The 15864-nt window shown below is 36.6% G+C and overlaps 1 long non-coding RNA gene across 1 annotated transcript; it reads right to left on the bottom strand.

Moving 5' to 3' along the window:
* Positions 1 to 3053: 3053 nt before the first annotated feature.
* On the bottom strand, positions 3054 to 13929 carry LOC127867189 (uncharacterized). Its single transcript, XR_008043348.1, has 4 exons — positions 13662 to 13929; positions 12884 to 13017; positions 6607 to 6709; positions 3054 to 3092 (listed from the first exon to the last, which is right to left on the bottom strand). It is a non-coding gene; the product is annotated as an uncharacterized LOC127867189 (long non-coding RNA).
* Between the last annotated feature and the right edge of the window lie 1935 nt (positions 13930 to 15864).

Below are 15864 nucleotides of genomic sequence, written 5' to 3'. Positions count from 1 at the left end.
CTATTAAAAACTGGACATTCGAGTAAAAAATGAAAGTGATCTTCGAGATCGTTACATTGTTATTAATATTTATATAAACCGTTTGAAAAGTTGAAATATTGTTCAACTTGTATTTATGATAATACGCACAAAGTAAATTTAATTTTCGGCTAATTATAGGTGTTAACCGAACAGAACATAGAACAGAACAGGCTAATTATAGGTGTTAACCTTTGATCGGCGTATACTATGTTTTAAGATTTCGCATCTAATTGTATGAAACAATGGCCGTGGTGTCAAAATTATATAAGAGCCTACGTCCGCCCTGTCAAACTTAGCGTTCGAGCGATTGTCTGTGGGAGCGATTGTTCGGATACCCATAACAGAGAATGCCAAGCTGTTATTGTTTATGAAATAAATAAATTGAACTAATAATTACAATCCATGCACAAACCCTCCTCAATTTACATTTTTATCTGAATATTTCAATATATCATAATGGGTGATGTTAGTAAATAATATTACTATTTTAAGTAATATCATTCCAATTCCATTTTAAAATGGCTTTTTATAATATATATAATAGACAGTAATTAATTTGAGTTCAATATCAGAACAAGAATGTTATTTTTGATACTTTGTTGGTTATTTAGCTGTAGCTTAGTTTGTTTATTTATCAAATAAAATGTATTTGTCATTTTGTATTTCGCTGTTCCACTGATAAACCTATTTGTTCTTAATAATAAGAGCAAGATTGTAATTTATTTTTTGTAACTAAGCCGTTAATACATACAGGCGTATAATATATTATTAATCCATTTCTTACGAGTAACATCATCCTTGGCAAAACCGAATAGTCCCTTGTTTCCCTTTCCGCACGTTTGTTGCACCAAAAAAAAACACACACTGACAGTAGAATAACAATTGTCGTGCAAAAGACACACAGATAAAGCACACGTTTTTAATAAAACTTGTATAAAAAGAACTGTATTAACATATCACGATATTGAGTGTCAATGTTGACATAAAGCGCTAAGTGTTCACGCTTCGATCCGTAATAACAATGGACAAGTTTCAGAGTCATGCGCGTTGAGTGCATGTGACGTCACAGCCAAAATAGGTGGCGGAAATACCCGGGCGGTTTACGGAAAACAAGATCATCGTTTTTAGTATTTTAATATTTTTTTTCCATTTCTCTTGATGAAACCACTCGTTTTAGAATATACATATTTATAAAATAGCATTTTTCGTTATAAAACCGGCACTGGACCTTTAACTAACGCTCATTGGGTCATTGTCAACCTGAAATGGTTTGAAGTCACCAGGGGGGACTAGAAGACGAATTATGTCACCCCATGGTGACATGAATCGGCTTGAAGTCACCCTAGGATGACAAGAATCGGCTTCTAGTCACCCCGGGTGACTTTTGGGCCATTTAAGTCGACAATGACCCAATCACAGTAAGTTTCAGTGAGTCAATTTGTCCTAGAATGGGTTCTTGGAAAAAAAATCATGAACTAATTTCCCTTATGTTTCTTACTGTTTGCATCTTAAATCAATTTATAATGAGGCAAACAATTTTTCAATAAAAAATGCTGATTTCTTCCTTCGATCAAAATATTAGTTTGATCAAGTAAACACGGAAAAAAATATTTTCATAATATAATCATGAATGTGTCAAGCAATAATTCAGTAAAAGAACTTACCATTTGCAGTATATTCCATTATTATCCAGTTTTATTTTACAGAAACTTCATCACGCTGTCAACATTGAACACTTTTCATAGTAAACACAAGTTTAGTAACTTTTCCAAACCTCTATTAATGTTTATTGATAGATGCTTGCTTATCCCTGATTATGTTTACCACTCTTCACACTAATCAATGATTATCCACTAATACAATAGAAATGTCCCTTTGCATTTTCTCACATTCAATTTATTAATTTAGTTACTTAAACATCACATATTGTGTACCGATTACACATATTTATTAATTATTACACACTTTTCAAACTCCTCATTGATTTATCCAATGGCGGTAGCAAAGTCACTCTGTATTTCTTCACATCCTGTTAAAATTAACCTCTATGATATGTTATTGTCCACTTTTCCACTATGTAATAATAATCCGCATAAACAGTAGTCACTTTGTATTTCGTCACATTCCACTTGGTCATATTCTAGTGTTTTTTCTGTATGTAACACATTCTGACTATTTACTGGATGATACATTTCATGAAAAAGGGTAATTGCTGAAAAAGAGTTGCATTATTGTTCTACGATTAATCTGTAATTTGATATACCACAATGATTGTATTGACCACTTATTGCAATTTTTCATCTAAACGATCGGGTCATGATGTCTTAAAGCGCACACCTTAGTCCAATTGTTGAAAACGTGACCCGGTGATAATTTTACAAACATGGCATTGGAATCAGCAAGAAAAACCTATAGACAAAGTAAATTTGGCTTCTAGAGTTGTAAAAAGAGTTTTCTAAGATTTTACCTGGTGACCAAGTTTTTGGACACGCAGGGCCCAGTTTCAAACTCTGCCCACGTAGTGTCACGATGAATATTTTGACCGCATTTAATCAATATGGATTCGTAAATGTGGCCTCTAGTGTTATGATTATTTTTATAAGAATTGGTCTACATTTTTAATGCATGTGTCCCACATTAAAACTTTACCTTAATATTGTCACAATAAACATAATAAACATGGAGTTTGACCAAGATTCATGATGATGGAGCTGCAAAATATGGCTTCTTAAGTGAAAACATTTTTTTCAAAGATTTGGTTTTGTGATCTAGTTTTAGGAGGCAAATAATACAGATTCAAACCTTTCCTACATATTGTCATGATAAATATTCTGACCAAGTTTAATCAGGATTAAGCAAAATATGTGGCCTTCAGCAAGCTAAATTTACATAACTAACAGTTCACAATGAATAATGGCAAACATAGACTGAACACAAGAGCACAACCTCGGCTCTTCATGCTGTGTCTTGTTCAAGAGCCCTTAGTCAAAAGATTCTATTTCTGTTTAATCATCAACTTCAGCTATCCTTCATTAACTCTGGGCACAAGTTCTTTCAAAGGCACATGCAGCCTGAAATTAAACAAGTTTCGATTTCTTACATACTGGACAATGTTTTGCTTCCTTTTTTGCATCATTTTTTATGTCATGAGCCAGAATATTATTTAAAATTGACTTGTGACATTATGCAAAATTTTGCCTGAATTTTCTTATTGGTAACTTGACAACTACTGCTCATTACAGGTTTCAATAAAGTGGGGAGAATAACTTACAATAGTATCATTAGTTTGAGCTGTGTGTACATGTATCACAGTGAATCACCATCATAGAAATAATTTTTTAAACTATAATCCATAATTTTTCTTTACTTGCTTTGGTTTTCAATATTTTTTTTAGTACAGCTAACATGATTATCTCTGATTTTGCTACAAATTAACAATAGAGAATACAATTATCAATGCCATTGTAAACACTGCAAATGGAAGTACAAAACCTATCACTTCTTAGTTAAATATTTTCAAATTGCAAAACAATAAGAAACTAAATTATTATCAAATAATTAGAATGTAACAGCTCCATTTCATACATGTTTAACAGTGACTGTTTACACAACCTACATGTATGCTAGCAAGAATCTTTTTGCATCCAAACTTCAAATCCTTGTTTTAATATTCATTTAACAACTATGAATAGAAACAAGAGGGCATAAAAGGCCCAAAGTCGCTCACCTGAGATAACAAGATATTATTGGGACAAATCCTCTGACCAAGTTTCATGAAGATCGGAAAATAAATGTGGTCTCTAGAGTGTAAACAAGGTTTTACTATAGCTATATACAAAATAATACCCCGCCCTCTGGCAGCCATGTTTTTTAACCAGCCAGCATCATTTTTAAACTCTCCCAAGATATTATCGGGATGAATTTTCTGACTAAGTTTCATGAAGATCGGACATTAATGTGGCCTCTAGAGTGTTAACAAGATATTACTATAGCCATATAAGGAAAAATTCCCCGCCCCTTGGATGCCATGTTTTTCAAGCAAACATATTATTTTCAAACTCATCCAAGATATCATTGAGACCAATCTTCTGACCAAATTTCATTTAGATTGGACAATAAATGTGACCTCTTGAGTGTTAACCAGGTTTTACTAAAGCCATATAAGGAAAAATGCCCCGCCCCTGGTGGCCATGTTTTTAAAGCAACCAAAACCATTTTCGAACTCATCCAAGATATCATTGGGACAAATCTTCTGACCAAGTTTCATGATGATCGGAAAATAAATGTGACCTCTAGTGTTAACAAAGTTTTACTATAGCCATATAAGGAAAAATGCCCCGCCCCAAAGGTGGCCATGTTTTTCAACCAACCGGCATCATTTTTGAACTAGTTCAAGATATTATTGGGATGAATCTTCTGACCGAGTTTCATGAAGATCAGACTATAAATGTGGCCTAGTGTTAACAAGGTTTTACTATAGGCATATATAGCCATATAAGGAAATATTCCCCGCCCCTTGGCAGCCATGTTTTTCAAGCAAACGTAACCATTTTCGAACTCATCCATGATATCAATAAGACACATCTTATTATAATATTTCATGAAGATTGGACAATAAATGTGGCCTCTAGAGTGTTAACAAGGTTGTACTAAAGCCATTTAAGGAAAAATTCCCGGCCCCCTTGCGGCCATGTTTTTCAACAAAAGGGCATAATTTCTAAACTCGTCCAAGATATTATTGGGATAATTCTTCTGACCAAGTTTCATGAAGATTAGACAATAAATGTGGCTTCTAGAGTGTTACCGGTAACAAGATTTTACTATAGCCATATAAGAAAAAATGCCCCGCCCGTTGGCAGCCATGTTTTTCAAACAAATGTTACCATTTTCAAACTCATCCAAGATATCATTGGGACAAATCTTCTGACCAAGTTTCATGAAGATCGGAAAATAAATGTGGCCTCTAGTGTTAACAAGGTTTGACTATAGCCATATAAGGAAAAATGTCCTGCCCCCTGGCGGCCATGTTTTTCAACCAAACCAGCATCATTTTCGAACCGGTCCAAGATATTATTGGGATGAATCTTCTGACCAAGTTTCATGAAGATTGGACAATAACTGTGGCTTCTAGAGTGTCAACAAGATTTTACTTTAGCCATATATAGCCATATAAGGAAAAATGCCCCGCCCCTTGCAGGGCTCGACACTTACTTTTGAAGCCACTTGTCCAGTCGGACAAGTAGACCATAATTTCACTTGTCCTGACCAAAAAGCAACTTGTCCTGACCATTATATCTTTATTCTGCTCAGTAATTGGCAAAATAATGAAATAATACAAAATGCTCAAATCATAAAGACTTGAATTGTTCAAATTACATGTAAACATAATTGTAGGCAATTTCAATACAAAAAGAACTGACTAGAATAACAGGAAAACTCAAGATTATTGATTTTTAAACATTATACAAAGCCATAATACCTGACAAAAACTTGTGTGTTGCCAACATCAAACAGAAAATGTTAAAAGTGATTATATGTACAGTACTTGACTGATATTTATAAAAAAACAAAATCATTCTATACATAGGGAGGACGTCACTACGTTAATTGTCTGTATGATCGGTGTGTACGGTTGTCGTAAAATGCATATTCTTTACAAGCGAGAAAATTCTTGTTATCTTGGCAAAGAAAAAAACGTTAAGGGTTGCTTCCCTTGTGAACAGTTCAGTGTAGTACATGTCTCACATGGAACTATCGGAATATCTCGAGCTTCGACGATTAAACGTATACAAAATATACTCGGAAAAGTTGAGAGATATCTCCACAGAAATAATAGCTTTAAAGGCATTTTTTCTAAGTTATACAATTATAATGACCACTTGTCCTGTCGGACTAGCAAATTTCTTTATTTACTTGTCTGGACTAACAATTTGGTTGTCCCGGACAGTCGGACTACCTTTAATGTCGAGCCCTGCCCCTTGGCAGACATGTTTTTCAAGCAAATGTTACCATTTCTGAACTCATCCAAGATAATTGGGTTAAATCTTCTGATCAAGTTTAATGAAGATCGGAAAATAAATGTGGCCTCTAGAGTGTTAACAAGGTTTTAATATAGCCATATAAGGAAAAATGTCCCGCCCCTGGCGGCCATGTTTTTCAACCAACCAGCATCATTTTCAAACTCGTCCAAGATATTATTGGGTTGAATGTTCTGACCAAGTTTCGTGAAGATCTGACAATAAATGTGGCCTCTAGAGTGTTAACAAGATTTTAATACAGCCATAAATAGCCATATAAGGAAAAATGCCCCGCCCCTTGGCAGCCATGTTTTCAAGCAAACGTAACCATTTGCGAACTCATCCAAGATATCATTGAGACCAATCTTCTGACCTAATTTCATGAAGATTCGACAATAAATGTGGCCTCTAGAGAGTTAACATGGCAAATTTTGACGCCACACAATGGACGACGGACAAAAGGCGATCACAAAAACTCACCATGAGCACATTGTGCTCAGGTGAGCTAACAATAACAATTATTCCATGACCCTTTGTAAAAATGCTTAAAATTACTCCACAAGCATACTTGTAACATAGATTTTTATTCCATGTTGCAGATGTTAACGAAGTTATGTGCCCCAATAACAAATCTGGTATACTGACAATGCTTGATTCATCTGAAGGTTTATCTGAAATGAAATACAACATGTATAAATATATTTAAGTTTCAAGGCGCAAAGTAAAATTGTCTGGCTGTTATTTGACATGATCCATGTTTATTCAATGACATTGACTATGCCTATTTTACTGGCTTTGTGCCTAAAACTTTTACTAAGATATCACTGCAAATTCAGTGGGTTTTTTCACCATTTTGGGGACGGGGCAAGGTGAATTGGGAAAATTCGGGTGTTTTGACTAAAATTTGGAAATGAGTGCTGTTGCTGTTTTGCTAAAAAATGCTTCAAATAGAGAATAGAAGTATTTTTATTTTTATTTTTACTTAGGTTGAACTCATATGGCTGGATGGGAGATGAACAAAATGTAACGATCTAAAAAAAAAAATTTTTTTAAACTCTCTTCAATTGGAAATGTTTAGGTTCCATTTGGGAAAGATGAAAAATAAAAATTCCATTGGGAATGGGGCCAAATACCGGACCCAATTTTCATAGAAAAAAATTTACTGGCAATATATCAACTCCTTTGAAAAGTTCATTTCATTGTTATGTTGCCATACTGCTATACTCAGTTGCAGTAAACTAAAAATCAATAAGTTAACATCTGTATTTTTTTTATTAGTTATACCCATGCAGTATTAAAAGTAGTTTGGTGTCACTCTCTGTTATTTGGTCTGCCTGCATAAAATGTAACAAATTTGTGTAGTGAACTACTTCCATCTTTCGCAAGGAATAACATTGAAAACAAGAAACCGCCGGAGACGGGTGATGCTCCCCCAATTTTTTTTTGTCACAATATTGAACTATATATTCAGATTAAAGTAAATGTCTTGAGGGGCATAACTTTGGACAAAATAATACGATGGATGGTTTAGCAACTTAAAATTTTCAAAGGGCCATAACTCTCTAAATAAATCATCTAACCTGAACCCACTAATAACATGCGCATCTCCTCAAGGTAGTTAAGCTACCCATAAAGCTTCATTGAATTCCAGTCAGTAGTTGGTGAGAAATAGCCCGGAAAAGAATTGCACTATATGAACAGTTTATAGAAAATTTCAAAGGGCCATAACTCTGTGAAAAATCATCCGACCATAACCGGCTGATAATATGCACATCTCCTGTTGGTAGTGAAGCTTCCCATAAAGTTTCATTGAATTCCCGTAATAAGTTGCTGAGAAATAGCTCGGACAAGAAATGCACTATATGTACAATGGAAAATTTCAAAGGGCCATTACTCTGTGAAATATCATCCGACGAGAACAGGCTGATAATATGCATATCTCCTCTTGGTAGTGAAGCTTCCCATAAAGATTCATTGAACAGGGCTTCCCCTGTTTAAAAAATTTCTTAAGCCAAATTCGCCTTGTTTTGGCAATTTTTTTCTATTTTTTGGCTATTTTTCAGTTTTAATGAAGAAAAACTTGTAGCCAAATAGAATTTTCTTTAGCCAAATAGTTCAATTTATAGCCATTGGCTAATTTGGCGAATGGCTGAGTAAGCCCTGATTGAATTCCCGTAATAAGTTGCTGAGAAATAGCTTGAACAAGAATTGCACTATATGTACATTGGAAAATTTCAAAGGGCCATAACTCTGTGAAAAATCATCCGACGAGAACTGGCTGATAATATGCACATCTCCTCTTGGTAGTGAAGCTTCCCAAAAAGTTTCATTGAATTCCGGTCATTAGTTGCTGAGAAATAGCCCGGACAAGAATTGCACTATATGTACAGTTAATGGAAAATTTTAAAGGGGGATAACTCTGTGAAAAATCATCCGACCAGAACTGGCTGATAATATGCACATCTCCTCTTGGTAGTGAAGCTTCCCATAAAGTTTAATTGAATTCCAGTCATTAATTGCTGAGAAATAGCCCGGACAATAATTGCACTTTATGTACAGTTAATGGAAAATTTCAAAGGGCCATAACTCATGTGAACAAGAGCACCGCCTTGCGGGTGCAGACCGCTCATCTATTTTCTTTTTAAAGGTGAAGGGACTATCATTTTCAATCACAAAGGAGGGAGGGGTGGATAGAAGAGGGGTGCATTGTGTGGGGGTGTGGACATTTATTACATTATCTTACAAAAATGCGAAAAAAAAGGAAAAAAAAATCGGGGAGGGGGGGGGTGGGGGGTGGGGGGGGGGGGGGGTGGGGATTCTTGGGTGCGATGGTTGGACGGTATTTCAAACATAAAATAATAAAAATAAATATTTGTGTTTTGTAACCGTTTCAAAAAACATAAATTGGGGGGGGTGTGAGGTGGGGGGGGGGGGTATAGTGTGAGGGTGTGGTGGTAATTTGTGATCTTAAAAAAAAAAAAAAAAAAAAAAATTAGGGGGGGGGGGGGATTCGGGTGGGGGGTGGGGGGAGGGGGGGTGGGGGGGGGTGGGGGGGTGGGGGGGGGTGTTTCTTGGGTGCGATGGTTGGACGGTATTTCAAACATAAAATAATCAAAATAAATAGTTTAGTTTTTTAACCGTAAAAAAAAAATGGGGGGGGGGAGGGGGGGGCATGGGCGATGGTTTGGGTGGAGTCTATTATGGTATGTCAGGTAAGAGTAGTTTTGTCAAAGTATCAATCAAATCTAATCATAAACAAAGAAGTTATGGCAATTTTAGCAAAATTTAATAATTTGACCTTGAGAGTCAAGGTCATTCAAAGGTCAAGGTAAAATTCAACTTGCCAGGTACAGTAACCTCATGATAGCATGAAAGTATTTGAAGTTTGAAAGCAATAGCCTTGATACTTAAGAAGTAAAGTGGATCGAAACACAAAATTTAACCATATATTCAAAGTTACTAAGTCAAAAAAGGGCCATAATTCCGTAAAAATGACATCCAGAGTTATGCAACTTGTCCTTTTACTGTACCCTTATGATAGTTTGCGAGTGTTCCAAGTATGAAAGCAATATCTATAATACATTAGGGGTAAAATGGACCAAAACACAAAACTTAACCAAACTTTCAATTTTCTAAGTATAAAGGGCCCATAATTCCGTCCAAATGCCAGTCAGAGTTACATAACTTTGCCTGCACAGTCCCCTTACGATAGTTAATAATGGTTGCAAGTATGAAAGCAATAGCTTTGATACTGTAGGAATAAAGTGGACCTAAACACAAAACATAACCAAATTTTCAATTTTCTAAGTATAAAAAGGGCACATAATTCTGTCAAAATGCCAGTCAGAGTTACATTACTTTGCCTGCACAGGCCCATTATGATAGTTAGTAAGTGTTTCAAGTATGAAAGCAATAGCTTTGATACTTAAGGAATAAAATGGACCTAAACACAAAACTTAACCAAAATTTTCAATTTTTTAAGTATAAAAAGGGCACATAATTCTGTCAAAATGCATGCCAGAGTTATCTAACTTTGCCTGCCCAGTCCCCTCATGATAGTAAGTAAGTGTACCAAGTTTGAATGGAATAGCATTGATACTTTCTGAAAAAAGTGGACCTAAACGCAAAACTTAACCAAAATTGTCAATTTTCTAAGTATAAAAAGGGCACATAATTCAGTCAAAATGCACGCCAGAGTTATCTAACTTTGCCTGTCCAGTCCCCTCATGATAGTAAGTAAGTGTACCAAGTTTGAATGCAATAGCATTGATACTTTCTGAGAAAAGTGGACCTAAACGCAAAACTTAACCGGACGCCGACGCCGACGCAGACGCCGACGCCAAGGTGATGACAATAGCTCATAATTTTTTTTCAAAAAATAGATGAGCTAAAAATCACCCGACCAGAACCCACTGATAATATGCACATCTCCTCCTGGTAGTGAAGCTTCCCATACAGTTCATTGAATTCCGGTCATGAGTTGCTGAAAAATAGCCCGGACAAAAATTGTGCATGGACGGAAACACAGACGGACGAACGAAGCGGCGACTATATGGTCCCCCCAAATTTTTTGGGGGGAGCATAATAAAACTAATGATCGGACGGTCACAGATACTGATACTCCCCATAAACTTGTATGGATACAGACAAATCCACTTTATGTTCTGCAGTTGATAATAGACGAAAGGGCTTTAATAATGGTGTGTTTTTTAGAACCAATATCTATTTTTTAACGATCATCTTCACAGTAAGATCATTAAGCTGAGCCAAGTAGGCTGAGCCTGTAATTGTTACATGTAGGCGACAACTTGACACAATCTTATGGCACTTGGGCTACGGAATTATTGCATTATAACATTTCATATCATATTAGAGTCAGTGTATTAATAATGTTTGGCATCTTTTTGGGAAATTTAAGTCAGACTTTTGGGTGGAAAATGTTACACTTTGCGATTGGGAAAAAAATCACTGCATGTTTCGGTGTTTGCTTAATTGCATACATTATTTCATAATGTTTATCATATGATACTAATTTTCAGTTATTACTAGTAAATTTTCCGAAATATAATATTTTTTACAGTACGATGCTGTCCGGTAATCTTGCGCAGTTAAGGGTCAATTGGTTTGAAAACATGTTCTTGTATAAAATGACAATATAATGTCTTATTTTATTATGAAAATAAGAATTTCATGTGCTTATTAACACAAAAATATGTCATTAATTCGGTGAGGAACTGTCCGATTTGATTTCAAAACAAACATGACTCACCTCATTTTCAAACTGTCAGTGTGTCCGGTAATCTTGCGCACTTGGTGTAATGACCTCATTTAGGCAAAATTGTAGACATATGGTGTCCAAGTAGTGCCAAAAAACATTCCAGAAAATTATTTTAAAAATCACTTTGTAAAACCATTCAAATTTAATGAGGATTTCTAGTGCAGTTTTGGTGATGATGGTGGTGGCATTCTGTTGACTGTAGCAAAAGAAACAATAAAAATATAAAATGATTGATTTCTAGCGTGAAAAAAATGTTTATGCATAGCAGGTTTAATTTTACCCCGGCTCATTCTTCCATAGTTTACAGAAAATATCAAAACTAGGCCATTGCGCATGCCGACATCCTACCAAATGTGGTTTGACAGAATGGCGGGAAATGATAACAATGTCGTCTGATAGGATATATTTTCAATGGCCAAAAATACAAAACTGATCAGTATTATGCAGTGAAATGCTAAATTACACGTTGGATTTATGAATTTTTAATTTAAAGTATGAAAAAACGCTAGAGACCGCAGGGATTCTGTGATTCAGTTAGAATTTATCGTAAGTATGTCAGTGTTTACGATACATGTACAATCTATAAAGATGACGCAACCGGTGTTAAAATGTAATAATCCCATTTTTGTTTTGCATGGAATATGTACATTTTAAATCCGTTAATTCTTAAAATGTAAAATTCCATATTTCATCACTAAATTACACCATTTGACGTCGCTACTGCGGAGTGCGCAAGATTACCGGACGCGCAAGATTACCGGACTTACCTGTATATGATACAAAATATCTTAACAAGGAATGACAATGTTTCTTACTAAAGTTTGAATTATTCTTTACTTTTATATATTTTTAATCTATCTATCTATCTATCTATCTATCTATCTATCTATCTATCTATCTATCTATCTATCTATCTATCTATCTATCTATCTATCTATCTATCTATCTATCTATCTATCTATCTATCTATACTGTCTAACTCCCCTTACGGGTATTATTGACGGGTGCGCAGTCAGTGCAAAATAAAATTGTTAAAAGTGAATAAGTGAGAAAGATAAAACTATGCTCGATTAATCATGCATGGTGAAGTGATTTAAGGTTAAAGCTGATAAAAACATGTCTCTCTGAGTTCAAGGGGCAGAAGGGAAAAGCAGGGACCGCTTAAACCCTTCAAGATCAGGATGTAATACTGTAGTGGCAGGGAGGTTGTTCCACATCACAATAGCACTTGGGAAAAATGAAAACTTATAATAATTTGCAGTAGTATGGATCTGTCTGAAAGAGAGGGGGTGCATGTGACGAGTGAATCTGGTGGGTCGCTCGATATATGATGGCAGCGGCAAGGCTACTAAACCTTGAACAATTTTGAAAAAGATTATTAATTTAGTGTCATTTCGTCTGTCTTGTAGGGTCTGCCAACCAAGTTCCTGTTGCATGGAGGTGACACTGTCATATGGAGAATAATTATGCTTGACACAGCGGACTGCTCGACGCTGTACTTTTTCTATTTTTTGTATATTTTGTAAAGTGTGAGGACTCCATAAGAGTCAAGCTAGAAATGTTATACCCCTGCAAAGTCTCTTCATTTTTTCAAGCTTTTCACACAGCTGGGTAGGCAAGAAAGACCTCCACAATCTCATTAAATGTCCTCTTCATTTCCCTGCATAAGCATTTGTGTTGGTGGAGGGGTCTGTTCAGAGGCTGCAAGCAACAAAAATCTGCTTGAATATGGAGTTAAATTAAGTCAAAAAATATAATTCTTATGTTTGACGTAATAAACAACAGAGCAGAACAGTTATTTTATATTGAATAAAGCATAACAGTCGTGGTGGTGTAGTGGATGTGGTGTCCGCCTAGCAATCAGGAGTTTGTGGGTTCGCTCCCTACTTAGGGAGCGTTCTCATTATCTCTTCCATAGACACCAAGTTCTGGTTCTTCCCAGGAAACGGACTCAACAGTGTCCATATCTGCCTATAATAGGCATTCTTGTAATAGTCAGCAATTGACTGTAGGAAGTACGAATTAAAAGTAGAAGACGAAGAATAAAAACCTTTACGATAATTGAGGAGGGACGATTGAACTTTACCGGTACGCAACACTTAACATCAAACAGCGTACCCTAACCCTATCCCTTAACACCTAACACATAACAACTAACGCAATCCTTTTTATCCTATATATGTCCTTAGTATTGGGGGCTACCGCCCCCAAACCCCTGCTTTGTCGATAGTGGTAAACAACTGCGTACCGGTCAAGTTCAATCTAGCCAAAACGTTTACGGTAATGGAGGATATACTATAGAGAACGGAACAGTTCTGAACATTTCCAGATATAAAAATACTAACTTGTACCCATCTAGAGACTTTTCCCAGAATTCTGACCCGGTGTGATGCAGAGATAAAGGCGAATGTCTTCAATTTCAATCCAACGCCTGTCCAGCTTTTCTCGTCCTCGCACAATCTCTTCAACTTGATCGGAATATTATATGAACCTGGCAATGTCTTTCGGTGAAAAGTCAACGTCCCTGCCCCTATCGAATAGCTTTTGAAACAAATTATAAAAAATACATCGATCGTCGTTCTCGATCCGTGTCGCATTTCTCTGTTCAGCTCACCGTAGACTAGTGTCGACGCCATTTTTAGCAATTTTTCCATTGTCTGAAACGTCACTTTTCCATTGTCTGCAAAAAGGCAGTGAAACACCAAATTAGGCAACAATTTTTTTATATTAAGTAGAACAGTTCAACGCTAAATAGTTTGTGCATGATGTTCAAAAGATTTAAGTTAAATTTTAAAGCGAATACGTTTGTTCGTAATATGTCCGGTACCGACCGACTAATACATTAAAAAAAATGTCTATTTTTTTAGTTCTTTCCTTCTAGATGTCTAGCCACGGCGTGAGAAAATATTTTTTCAAATTGCATTCGTTAGCACACCTCATACTTTACCACTGAAGATTATAATAAAATCGAATTATTGTTCTTGACTATAAATAGTCTATAGTCTTTACTTAAAGTCGAATATGGCCACAGTAAATATCACTGAAAATCGCACCTTCGTTCATTACTGAAAGTCGACTATGGCCACAGTAAATGACTCTTAAAATGACACCATCGTTCATTACTGCAAGTCGACTATGGCCACAGTAAATGACTCTAAAAATGACACCATTTTTTATTACTGCAAGTCGACTATGGCCACAGTAAAAAATGTACGAGGACAAGATAAAAGAGAACTTTATGTTATCTTTATTTCAAAATAGGTAACGTTTGCGCTTTAGCTTTTTCTTAAATATGACCTCTCCAACACCAATCGGGTGACAGGTGTGCCGACTCGCATTCGGAAGACACAAGATAATTTGTCTCTCGAAGGGCACATCTTCGCCTGCGTTCAGGCGCCAAAGGAGCTTATCTGTTTTCGCCTTACGCTCAGCAGCAGATGAGCAATGTGTTGCCTTTATTGAGATGTGTACCAATGATATCCATAAAGTACAAACCGACTACAACATTTATATTATTAAAATGTTTCAAATTTAAACCATATATAGCTTCGAGTTTTAATAAGTTAGCAACTATAATAAACCTTGACTGTTAATAAGAAAAGTGCAAGAAAATAAATAAGTTCGTGACACAAAAATGACATTTAATATTGTTTTCTATAGACGAAAATACGTGAAAAATTAGGGAATCCGGATAGTGTCATCTATGATCTCGCCCTTCTTTTATCAAGGGCGACACTAGACATACGAAGCGATACTTGATATTTTTCTTGACAAACGCGGCGTGTGTCAAATGGTCTGTTGATGCGTCTTGTGTGTAGTGTTGGGCCCTGCGTGCTTGTCACCTTCGCTTTCAGCCTATACCGCTGGCTAGCCCTGTGCGAAAATGAAGCTGAAGTGCGTAAGTCTTCACTGCCAGTACATAGCCTCTCTACAGACAAGTCCTATGTAGTGCCTCCTAGTGGCGACACACGTCAACTGAGTACCTCGCGGCCTCAGGCTGAACTACAGGGACTCGGAGGTGGTCTGCCCCCAGACATGCGGCATGCCAGGCCCACCGGCGTATGGAAATGCCCTGATGCCCATGAACAGACCCCCAGCCAAAGGGTAAAATGGCCCCTGTGTTCCCAGGGATATAAGGTTCCCCGCCTACAGGGTTAAGTAGGAAACCACTGCCTTGTGGTTTGTCGTTGGATCGGCAAAGGCTAAGGGTGAGGTAACCCCGACAGAAAACCTAGGGAGTTGAAATCGGAGACGTTAGGCCATTGGCACTCCCTTAACAAACCATGACGTCATGTACATCGCTATGTCTACACAATCAACCGGTGTTACTCGATGTGGTGCTGAGTCTCTGAGATCCCACCAGGGAGATTCAGTGCCGGGCTCTGAGCCTCGACAGAGTCCACCCACAGCTACTGGGGGTCCCTCCTTCATTCCACAACAAGCCAAGAGAAAAGGAGGAAAGAAAGCTGGCTACAATAAGCCTAGGAGGAGAAAAGACCAACATCATCCTTTCAAGGTGATGCATTGGAACGCAGAAGGAGTCTTTAA

The sequence above is a fragment of the Dreissena polymorpha genome, chromosome 2 (genome assembly GCF_020536995.1).
Source record: "Dreissena polymorpha isolate Duluth1 chromosome 2, UMN_Dpol_1.0, whole genome shotgun sequence".
NCBI lineage: Eukaryota > Metazoa > Mollusca > Bivalvia > Myida > Dreissenidae > Dreissena > Dreissena polymorpha.
This window is presented reverse-complemented; position numbering and strand designations above follow the sequence as displayed.